General features: G+C 42.5%; 1 long non-coding RNA gene across 1 annotated transcript in view; it reads left to right on the top strand.

Moving 5' to 3' along the window:
• The first annotated feature begins 7,568 nt into the window (after positions 1–7,568).
• LOC139046953 (uncharacterized) overlaps positions 7,569–11,096 on the top strand; it is an 83,232-nt gene continuing 79,704 nt past the window's right edge. The window contains exon 1 of the long non-coding RNA XR_011507002.1: positions 7,569–7,654. This is a non-coding gene — a long non-coding RNA (uncharacterized lncRNA). The remainder of the gene's footprint in view (positions 7,655–11,096) is intronic.

The raw sequence follows: 11,096 nt of genomic DNA, 5'->3' as shown, positions 1-11,096 counted from the left end.
GTTCACAAGCACACGGCAGTGTTTTAGAGAGTGTGTGCACATAAAATTCAATTTTGTGGGCACCATCAATGAGAAGCCTTAACTCGGTCGAGCTTCCAAATTTGCACACCGCTTAAATTGCTTATTTTGCAAAGGAAGGCTGCAAGCTTTCTAAATACGGAAATCTTATTACGTGGCATCAGCTAATTAGACAACTCCAGAGTTGGAGGTCGTCACCATAAAAACAGGAAAGGAAGTGCAAGCACCCTGAATAATCACGTAGGGGAACTCTCTGACACCCAGTCCACCGGATATGGAAATCAATAGCACGTAGTTTTCAAACTTTTTTTTTGAAGTTCGCTTCTGATTTCTAGCGGGTAAGGGACTTGTTAACGTTGAACACATCACGGAGGCGTTTTAAGCTGAAGCGATGAACACTAAAACTGGCATTTGATATATTCGGCATTACTTTTGCACAAAACGGCCGAAGATAGCCGAATGAACAAAAAAAACATTGCTATTGAAACGGACGTCACACAACGTTTGATGTGAAAGTATTCAAGTTCTGAAGTTGCAGCCTGCATATTTTGTGCATTGTTAAACGTTGTGAACGCATTTACACCGTGCTCACTGGGGCGCCCTGCAGGAGATAAAATAACGAGAACACCTTGGCTAATTTCCGTCTAAATATTTACCAAAGACGCAGGTGACTAGTGCCCAAGCTTGGCCCGATCACCCGCCTCTACACGAATTTGGCATGCTTCTGAAGAATAACAAGGTCTTGTGTTTACTATTATACAAAGGCATATCTCAGAGTTTATTCGACTAAAATTTTAAAAACATGGTAGAATGAATGGTAGCACTTGACCTGCAATGAGAGCTTACGCGCGTGATTCCCACAATTCTTGCGCTTTTACAGCCGCTGCCACGCTTACTACTTACTGTGGTGCCGATGAAGGCTCTTCACACTCACAAGGTGAGGGTGGCACATTTATTGCGGGCGACATTTTAGGCGCATCCATTTTGATTGAAGGAATCGTCTACGTGTTTAGGTGAATGGCGTCTGAGCATAAAAAAGCCAATAGGCTAAGAAGGGACACTCCTGTATTGCTTTCAGGCTGAGATGCCACACTTTAGCCGGCATCTTCAATGAGTGGACAGATTGTTAATCATGTCTTTATAGATCACCGGCAGACCGCATATCTCTCCTCTTGCTTCAGTTCTGATAAGGGAATATTCACTTCAGGGTTCCCCCTGATCGTTATTATAATCTTGTATGGAAACTCCGTTTATTAATGAACAATTCCCTGACATTTACATTATATTTCGCGTGCTGTACTCGATTCTTCTCATTTTTACTACATATATGCAGTATTTATTTATTCAGCATTGATTTAGACACAGTGAAGGTCTTGGATGGCAAGGCTAAAGGCAGTACATTGTGTGCCTGACTAAGGCCCTGTCACCCATACATTGCTCAACAGTGCGGTAGCATATAACATACAGATAGTATACACACATATCAATAGCGTGGATTAGACGTACATAGCATACATTGCAAACATACGTGCATTAAATACAACAATCACGATACAACTTTCTAAGTAGAAACAGTTTAGGATCAACAGAGTAATATGAACACGAAAAAAAAACACTTTATATATATATACAAGCACAAAATGAAACGCACTTAAAATAATTGTACATAAAACACACAAAAAACCAATTAGCACAATGTCAATCAGAATAAGAAAGCAAATATTTTTTCATGGCACTTTTAAAGCAGTTTAATGATCTGAAGTTTTGCGCGATAGTGATCGTGTTAGGATATGCATTTATGAATGATGGGACTAAGTATGCTAGTTGTTTTTTACCGTAGTTCGTTCTGCAAAATGGAACTCTAATATGGTCATGCCTGAAATTGTATTGGGTGTAACTTGAAAGGTGGTTTTGTTAAAAAATTAGTGCATTTTTCACGAGTTCACCTCGTATGTATATAGCGAGCTTAAGTTCGTACAGTTGATTATTTTTAAAAGTGCATGCTTTATGAAAAAAAGGTGCCGCGTGATCGCGGGGTCCAAGGTTCTCAACACAGCGAACTGCTTGTTTTTGGAGGCATATCAATCTATCCCAGTTTCATTGGAATGTAGTCCCTCATACCAACAGGCAATAACTAAGATGAGACTGAATTAAAGCATAATACAGCCTGCGTTTCAACCAAGTAGGAACAAGGTATCTAATTTTAAACAATATACCTATTGACCTACAAATGCTAGAATGAATCTTCGTTACATGAGGTGTAAAACTCAGGTTCTCATCAAAAAGCACATCTAAAAATTTAAAAGCTGAAGTCGGCTCGATTACACAACTATTGAACTTCACACAAAAAGCACAGTCATCAGGCCTATTTTTAGGCTTAAAAACCACATATTTCGTTTTATTGACGTTTAATTGCAGGTGGTTTGCTGATAACCAAGCCGGAAGTTGATTTAACCAATTATTAGCTGTAATTTCTAGCACTCGTAGACTGTCACCTGAGGAAAGCAAACTTGTGTCGTCAGCAAACAAGACTATGTCTGGAGTAAGCGGTATGTTTACAATATCGTATATACAAGCAAGCCCGAATTAGGTCATTAGAAGGTACAGAAACATATTTAAATCTAAGCCTTTTTATTGGTATAGCGATTACGTGTACAAGCGATGCATATTTCTGAGGTCGTCAGCTTTGTCGCCGCGATGTTGTGCATAAAGTACAAGCACGATAACGTCGTCGCCACCCACCGTATGCTCCATGTCGAGAGAAAGCGCGCGAGGGTGAATCGACGAAGATGGTTCAATCTCGTATGCACAAGGGAGGAAAAAGAGGAGGAAGCGCGCTGCCTTCCGTCGTGCGCAAGGCATACTGAGCGGGGAGAGGGGGAGGATTCCGTACCTGCGGTGGCCGCTATCTTCAAAGCGATACGCGGTGGTCACTGAGTGCGCTGAGTGCTGATATCTTCGTGTGCACTACGTCAGATATTCATATGGTTGAATACCCGCACGAACGACGTTAGAGTTAGTACGAAAGCGCTGGATTGGTTCAACACAAACCTACGCAGCGCAATCTTGATAGGTAATTTTGTTTTGTAACAAAAGCGCTGGCAGCTCATCAACGATTAAGTAAAATACAAATTTTGTCGATTTCATACGGTGATTATTACAAGAGGGAAGGAGACACAGAAATATTCTAAATTTTTTAATGAGAGTCTTGTTCTAGCACAATTTCAAAGAAAACATTATATATCTTGCCTGAGTGACGTACAGGCATCATTCTTAAGAGGAAGCTTTAGCTCAGGCCCAACGCCGACTCGACCTACTCAAATACATGCAAAATGCAAAAACAATTTTATGAGATATCCCCTGCACCGATTTTAATTAAATTTGCTGCCTTTGAAAGAGAAAGTTCAATTCTAGTGACAGTTGGAAGCGGAATTTCTATTTCGGCGTTAATTTTGACAAAAAAAGTTTCAAAATTTCGAAAGAACGAAAATAACATAGAGGCACGAAGTTTATAAATTATTAGCACGGCATCAAGAACGGATATCGCCTTCTCAAAACGGCAACCATTAAGTAATTCAAAGCGGATCAAATCGATATGTCAATTTATATCTTAAGTGAATTTTTTACGTTGCGTACAAGGGCTCGGCAACAGTTGTATGTCAATTTTACTGATTTTTTGAGATTCATGTGTAACATATATATTTTGTCCCCTTTAGATCTGCAACTAGATGCTGTACACATAATCGTGACATCATATTTCCTTGCTAAGTTAGCGAGCTGTAAACTTGACAGTTTCGTTTTCAAAGAAATTATTGATGTTTTCCAATTTTTATTTAAAAAATTGACAATCTAAAAAAATAAACAAATGGTCACTATATTCTGAGTAGTCCTCCATGAAGAAAGCACGAAAATCCCAGTAAAGGAGGGCGTTAGGCAGGGAGGTACGATCTCTCGAATACTATTCTCAGCGTGTTTACAGGAGGTATTCAGAGACCTGCATTGGGAAGAATTGGGGATAAGAGTTAATGGAGAACAGCTTAGTAACTTGCCATTCGCTGATGATATTGCCTTGATTAGTAACTCAGGGGACAAACTACAATGCATGCTCACTGACCTGGAGAGGCAAAGCAGAAGGGTGGGTCTAAAAATTATTTTGCAGAAAACTAAATTAATGTTTAACAGTCTCGTGGGGAAGAGAACAGCAGTTTACGATAGGTATTGCGAGGCAGTGGAAGTGGTAAGGAAATACATCTACTTAGGGCAGCTATTGACTGCGGATCCGGATCATAAGACTGAAGTAATCAGAAGAATAAGAAGGGGCTGAGGTCCATTTGGCAGGCATTCTGAGATCATGAACAGCAGGTTGCCATTATCCCTCAAAAGAAAAGCGTATAACAGCTGTGTCTTACCAGTACTCACGTACGGAACAGAAACCTGGAGGCTTACGAAACGTGTTCTACTTAAATTGAGGACGACGCAATGAGCTATGGAAAGAAGAATGATAGGTGTAACGTTAAGGGATAAGAAAAGGGCAGATTGGCTGAGGGAGCAAAGGCGAGGTAATGATATCTTAGTTGAAATCAAGAAAAAGAAATGGGCAAGGGCAGGACACGTAATGAGGAGGGAAGATAGCCGATGGTCATTGAGAGTTGCGGAATGGATTCCAAGGGAAGGGAAGCGTAGCGGAGGGCAGCGGAAAGTTAGGTGGGTGGATGAGATTAAGAAGTTTTCAGGGAAAACACGGCCAGAATTAGTACATGACCGGGGTAGTTGGAGAAGTATGGGAGAGGCCTTTGCCCTGCAGTGGGCGTAACCAGGCTGATGATGATGATGATGCAGCGAGGAGGCGTTTGGAAGAAAATAACTGGAAGGATAAAGCCGTTCATCGTACTACACATCTAGATTGCGTTTTCCCTATTTCTCCTTTTTGGTGAAGGGTTCCTAAATATAGTGATGCGTCGTTCTCATCCAGGCCATGACTAAGATGATCGAAATGACCTCGCCGTGGGACAAGCCCTTTGTAACTGCCCTGTCTTAATAACCAAAATTATCTTTCGCTTTGGAGTGGCACCAAAAGTTATGGACAATTTGTGCAGAGTGTGCATGGTGGGAGAATACGGCACCACCTTGGAAAATGCATTCAGTGTTTCTAGTGCGAACATCATTGATCAATAATAGATAAAAATGTAACTAAAAATGGTGCCGAAAAAAACAATATAAAAGCTCCCGCGCATTTAGGCAACTAAAAAAGAGCATCTGCATCATTTTTTAGTGGGAAATTACACAGTCTATGGGAAAGTAATTTAAGTATACGAAAACGATGTTCCGTTGAGCCAAAATGCACTAGGAGTAACGTCGCATTGCGGGCGCAGGTCGCTGAGCCACTGATGATGGCTCGGAATTTCTTCATATGTCGCCAAAGAACAAAGCACAAGTGCGTTACCAAGATTTCCCCTAACCAAACCTTCCCATCGTTGAGAATCGAATCGGCGACGTCTTTCTCCGCAACATAACGTGATATCCAGTGAGCCCATTAGCGAGTCTGTCACTTTTTTCTTACCTTTATTTGATTATAAAAGAAAGCTAGCCATCGAATGCATCAGTTTTTTTATAGCTGGTAGCGAAGGACCAAATATCGAATATCGCACAAAAAACTATTTCTTTACTAATGTGTTCGCCATTTACTGGGAACTTGCCGTGCTTTCAGAGCGGCGAATTCTCTCTTCATCTCTATTTATCTAGCCGTTTCACAGGTAGTCAATGGTGTAACGGATACAGCAGGGCTGAGGTGCTGTGGAAGCAAACTTTGGAACCAACCGTTTGATCGATTTTGGTCATTGAGTAAGGTGCCACCCTTCAATGTACCTCTTCCATGCTTACTAGGGGCACATGGCAAGTGCTGCTAGTTGTGTACCACTTCACACTGAACTTTTCTGACGTCAGCTTGGGTCGCTGTGTATGCGACCCTTCGGTAGGCCGCTGTTCAATGGCAAAATGTTTATTTAAAATTTATCCAGTGCATATTAGAATGAAGCCCGCGTTATTTAGGCTCAGAAAATTCTGTTTAATTGTTTAATCATAAGCACACCACGTGGGACCTTCGTGGCGGTGCCTCTAGATGGCGCAGCGCGTTTAGTGAGAAGCGTAGCAAGGGAACCCGGCTGCATGCACGTGTTGTGCATAAACAAGCCTCGGCGGTAGCAAAAGGACGCATCGCATCCATCGTAAGGTGAATTGTAATGTAGTTATTTTTTTTTTACTTAAGGGATACATAACAATAAGGAGAACGCGGCCTCTAGGAACTGCCTTGGCACGCACTGGGAAGCCGCGCTGCTCAGCCCCGCCTTCGAGGTTCAAATATGGGCCGTCCAGCCGGCCGAGGATTCCGCCAGGGCCCACGAACACCTGGCCGTCACCTAGGCGGGGCCTTTGGCCCTCCCTAACAACTCGCAGGAAACGCAACAAAATTATTTCCTCCTCCTCCTCCTAATGCATGCAGGAAATGGCTCACATGACAAATTCACATCAGGCATAAGTAATATGGTGGAATATTTCAGCAGTTCGCTGGTAATAGCTGTCAATCTTGTCTCCATTATTCGTGAACATTGCGAACAAGAAATGACTGAGAACACGTGTTGAGAAATTGCAGGGGTAAGTGCAGAGAATATTGCCCAAAAAGTTAAATTGTTCTCGCCGCGTTGTGAATGAAACGTTAATTTGTCATTCATGATCAAGCTTTTGTGCTAAAAAATGGTACGTTAATCGTGCCATTAAGTCATAGTAACCACGGGTAATAAGAAGGAACGCAGCCTGTTAGAAATCAATTGAGCTCATTGGGCAATCTCTCCGTATAACGAACGGACGTTTGTTGTATGAATAAGAACACAATAAAGGTTTCATCTGCTCTTGGTACAGTGCTTAGAGATAAGACACAGACAGCATACATGTGTTGACTTACACATATGCGTTCTGTATTCATTGTCCTGATGCTTATGTGGTTCACCAGGGTAGTCAAAAACAAACTGGTCGCAATTTGTCCTATTGTGCATTCTCAGACATGAAAACTGCTATATTTGGGTGCAACCAGGGAAATGAAATTAAAGTTGAATACCTCCTAAAATCCATGGAAGAGCTGTAGTCCATACGGAGAGAAAAAAGTGGGCAAATACTAGAAAAAAAAAAGCGCAGGCATATGGAACAAACGTAGCTCGATGACACACGAGCTTAAAATGAAGAGGTCAGGATGCGTGGGCCATGTATCGGATACAACACACATTCGGTACTATGTTAGTGAAACTAGTAAAAGGCCCTTCTCCAGGAACCAGTCTGAAACAATCAACACAGCACTTAAATTCTGGTGCGTGAAATACTAGCCAGTAAGGGCAGGTGAAATCAAAAGAGCATAACGATGAACTTTCGTAAAAGGTTGACGTTCGACATTAAATGCAAAGCTGAGAGTTAGAGTTCGCGAAATGCCACACCGGCAATGTGTTCGAAATGACAAGCGACTATAAATTGCTTGTTTGCCTGCAAACAAATACTAGTTTGTCTCTGTATTAGTGGGTATGCCTCAGAAGTTTTTGTCATTGAGTACAGGACGAAATATCCCTTGCAAACGGTTTGTGCATTAGCCGAGGTAAGACAATGCCCTTTCTTTCTTAATACTTCGGCGTAACATTGAAGCCACATCTAAGTAAATGAGGCTAGAAAATAAGACAAGGCCACCTGACGGTACAAGTAGGAGGGTGTTAGGGTGGTTACAAGCAGTGGTAATAGTACTTTGGCACAGCAACAGCTCCCGTCCTCTATCGAAGAAGTGCGTTTTGTCATCTTGAACGCGGCGGCATGCAAAACGTCAACATTCGATTAGAGGCGTTATTAATTTTATGAGTGCAATCTTGCGGAACATATTGCGCCAGTTCGGGCATTGATAGCGCGATAAGTATACCCAAAAAATGTACACAAGCAACCAGCAAAAGCCAGACACACATAAACATGTGCGTCTTATTTTGTATTTTGTGTGGCTGGCGTTAATCTCCCGGGAACGATATGGCGGGCTATGCTACAGGTCCCAGTGGCCTGTTTCACATACAACGGTATTAGTACCATACGCTATTGAAAAGCATGCAAGGAACAACGTGATGGCGGCGGACGTGGTATTGCGTTGTCTTCACATTTATTCGGGACGACCAAAATGACGAGCGTAACGGTGGCGTCTAGAACGGCCGATAGTGTTAGGGCTTCTTTTTTTTTCTTTCTTGTGGATCACGAGCCGAGACACAGATGAGAGCAGTCGATGTGCGATGACGTGTGCGATGACGTGACACAGTGCGATGACGTGGCTAATTTCCACCCAAGGATTATTTCATGTAAGCAGCAAGGCAGTACAATAAACTCCACTGTATCAAGAACCTTCTGAATAACGAGTCAGCTGACGCACACAGCGGTTAGTTGAACAGGCTGGGTGCTGGCAGTGCCAAGCACAACACCAGAAAGTGACATGGAGTCCTTCCCGAGTCCTCGGAAATGCATCTCACGTAAGCAGAAGCCAGTGTTCCCATGTGAATGAGTGCAAATGCAGCGGTCCTTTAACGTGTGCTTCGAAACTGTTTTGCCATGATGTCAGAGGCCTTGATCGTTTAGGCGAGCTTGCACGTCTAGCTTTTAGAAATGGACACTGATAACAAAATAAAAGACGCATACCTGTCCGTGTATTTTATTCTGCTGTCCGTGTCCGATTTCTTGCACCTAAAAACATTTCTAAAAGCCACGTAGCAACTAGACCGGCAGCAGACGTCGCACCTCAAGCCTCCTTTAAGAGGGCCTTTATTCCCAGTATGTTTTCGTGATAAATATATTATTTCGTTATTGATTGAATATTCGCTTGCACCAAGCTGCCTGAGACCTTTCTTTTATTGGAACGTGAAAGCTGCGAAGAAATGCTTTATTTTTAGGACTTGACGATTTCTTCGATTAAGAGCCGAATAATTTGCTAATCGCTAAGTCACAGCTGATCTTTAAGAAGTGTTAACGTGTGCAAAAGTGTAAAAAAATAGCTTAATGTGCCATCTGAAACTCCTTGGGAACTCTTTGCGATATCTGAAAATATACGAATATATGCTTGTGCTCACCTCGTTGTAATTCGTCGTCCGAAGAGACGTATTGAACTGGAGTTGGTGTTGGTTCTTGCCTTAACGGTAGTGCAGCAACTGACACGGCACGAAGGAAAGACAATAGCGTGTACAAAGCATTGACTTTCAACTGACAAATATGTGTCATATGCTAATTACGCGAATCATCATAACACGAAGCCAAAAGAGGAATCTACTTAATATGAAGCTTTAGCTCGCGGCTAAGATCGCTTTTCTCCAAAAAGAGCTAAACCACTAAATGCATCGCTCATATAGCCGCTGTAGTGATTTTAATAAAGTTGGTTCAATTTGAAAGAAATAAAACTATGTTGTTTCCTCTTGGAAGCAAAATTTCATTTCAAAGCCGGAATTTTCACAACTGCCAAAAAGTTGTGTACTTCAGATGAACTGAAGCCAAAAGTTGACGAATCATTAACTTGGCACACACATGTAAAAAAATAAAAGATATAGAAGTTCTCTAAACTGCCTCCTTTAGGGTACCTTGAGTGGACAAATTTGGTATTTCAAGACAGGGCTTTGGTCCAACTGTTACAATGTTTGAGAGTGTTTTCCAAAATTCTACTAAAAGCTTAGTGGTATGCTTCAGAGTGTTGTGTAATACGCCCACTCTGTTTGTTTGGATGTGTCATTACGTGCAGTTCACAGTGGCGTAACATAGCTCTTTAATCATACACTGTGGTGTTTGCTGATTTATACGTGGGTTTAGCTAAATGGTGCAATATTGAATTAGTTAAAATACAATTATTGTATTAAACACATTTCCACTGCCTACAGTCATTATTTTTACATTTTCTTTAAAGGGAAGCTGAAGAGTATGTTGAATTCAATAAGACTATCATATACGGATGCGGGAACCATATAAACCATGTAGGTAAAATTTGTTTTTTTTTTCAATTAGGAGCGACGTAATCGTCGGTTGAAATTGCGCTGTAGCTCCGCCTCCCGTTGAGTGAGCGAGCGGAGCGGAGACCACGAACCGCGGTGTTGTGACGTCAACTCTGTTTCGCTTCTTCGCAGCGTCCGCGACCGTGCTTGACGGCACTTGTTTCTGCGTGCATGCCATCGTAATCTGGTTCGATCGACCCTGCATTCCTTTGTTGGTGTGTTTGCGTGTATGTAGAGCGGTAGTCAGCGTGCGTGGTAGTCAACGTGAGTGGTAATCAACGTGAGTGGTAGTCAACAGATGAAGGTCACTACACGTACTGCATGAACCGGGAAGGTTTGCACGCGTTTAAACCGTCTTTGTAGATTGCTGACAGCTTTGGACAGCGCACAAATGCCGACGATCGCATCCCCGCTTACGTTCCACGAGGAGGCATGCAGGAACACAACACTACAGTTGTTTGACCGGAAACGAGCTCTCTAGATCGGCGAAAGATCGGCGAGATCACTAGATCGCTTTGCAAAAAACATACTCACCAAAGAGCATTTTCAACACGAGGAGTTCCCAATACTTTGCTTTCGTTCGCGTCGAAAGCACTGCTCGCACCAGCATTGTTTGCTTCTTCGAGAGGCCGGCTCTTCGCAATCGGCTCGTACATGTAGGGAGTAACGCCGAACTCCTCAGAAAAACGCAGTCTCTCTAAATTTTCCATTACCGTCTCAGAAAAACAGCACCAAACTACCTGGCACCGCGCTTCATGTGTAGCGGCAGCGGTCGGTTACTAGAGTTGACGTCACGAGGCGCACCGACCAATCACAGGCGGAAACGAGAGGCGCGAGCTGGGCGTGTCCGCTGCTGCACTTTTCGTCGAAATAAAATATATTTGCGCTTTCTTTCACTCAATTTCGATACGATATTCGAATTCGGAGGGTTAAAAACCATTATGTACAGTTGTTCACTCATTTTTTCTGGAAAACCTTTCAGCTTCCCTTTAAATATAAAGAAGACCTAATGAAGATCGGCAGGGTTTTTACGGATAACAA

This window comes from Dermacentor albipictus, chromosome 6 (assembly GCF_038994185.2).
Source record: "Dermacentor albipictus isolate Rhodes 1998 colony chromosome 6, USDA_Dalb.pri_finalv2, whole genome shotgun sequence".
NCBI classification, from domain to species: Eukaryota; Metazoa; Arthropoda; class Arachnida; order Ixodida; family Ixodidae; genus Dermacentor; species Dermacentor albipictus.
This window is presented reverse-complemented; position numbering and strand designations above follow the sequence as displayed.